Source organism: Symphalangus syndactylus, chromosome 8 (assembly GCF_028878055.3).
Source record: "Symphalangus syndactylus isolate Jambi chromosome 8, NHGRI_mSymSyn1-v2.1_pri, whole genome shotgun sequence".
Lineage (NCBI taxonomy): Eukaryota > Metazoa > Chordata > Mammalia > Primates > Hylobatidae > Symphalangus > Symphalangus syndactylus.
In genome coordinates this window covers 91,467,030-91,468,387 of record NC_072430.2, presented here as the reverse complement: position 1 = coordinate 91,468,387, position 1,358 = coordinate 91,467,030, and positions in this window count along the sequence as shown.

The window sequence follows — 1,358 nt, the reverse complement described above, 5'->3', positions numbered from 1 at the left end:
TACTACAATGAACATGATCATCATACTCCTTCATCCTGTGGTTTCTATGGTTGATTTATTTTGCCTCTAAATATGCATTTAGGTAGAAAGGTGAGAAAGGAAGAATATTTGTTTAAAAGTGTTCTTTATATGGGTACCATGGAGAGACTATAGGATTCACATTTTTTTTTTTTTTGAGACAGGGTCTGACTCTGTCACCCAGACTGGAGTGCAGTGGCTCCATCACCGCTAACTGCAGCCTCAACCTCCCAGGCTTATGCGATCCTCCCACCTCAGCCTCCCGAGTGTCTGGGAATACAGGAGCACACCACCATATCTGACTAATTTTTGTAATTTTTGTAGAGATGGGATTTCACCATGTTGCCCAGGCTGGTCTCGAACTCCTGAGCTCAAGCAATCCACCCACCTCGGCCTCCCAAAGTGCTAGGATTAAAACGCAATACTTTTTTTAAATAAGAAGAAAGTAAATAACATTCATCAGATTCTCAAAAGGACCCATAATCATCCCAAAATTTAAGGTCCTAAAAAGCAGGAGGTGGGAGAGAGACAATGAATGAGATCAGAAAGGCCATAATTCCAAGGTAATAATTAAGAGTACTTTTGAAGCCCAAAATTAAAAATAAAATGAATTCTAAAATAAAACAGTTTATTAAAAAATTAATTGGCTCTCTAAAACATTGCTAAGTCTTTTGTTTAATACTTGAAATACAGATAAGGGTATAATTTAAATAGAGTATTTATCTATAATTTAAGTGTTCAATAATAGCATTTGCTACAAACAACTTTTGGGAAAGTTAGTTTTAAATCTACACCTAACAAAATCATCTGTTAAGACTGGCCTTGTGTGTATTCATATAAACTTTACATTGAAATCTGATTTTAGGATGCCTAAAACTATAATTTGTATTGGATTTACTATTGAGAATTAAATATATATATATGCTTAATACATATGTGTGTGTAAATACACACACGTTATCTCTCCTTTGCTCATATAGACTGTACATAGATCAATAAGATGTTTCAGAAACAAAAGCAAAGACATTAAAAACCATTCATCCATGTCATCATGACCTTATTTTCCCAAATGATTTAGAAAAAGTGCTAGTCAAATCAACTGCAATAATATTTGCATTAGAATTATTCAGTCACTTTTTAATATAGCATATGAGCCATTCTTCTTAGAGTTTTGAGAGCTTACTTAATAAATTAATTACAGCTCCTTTTTACTGAAGTCACTTCCTGATAAACAGCCAACATGAAGAAATAAATAAATATAAGGCAGTTTGTGAATTCCAGGCTTCTTGGCTAGTCATAATTGGTGTGTTGTTATCTTGGCTTGGGGACAATAGTTGTAA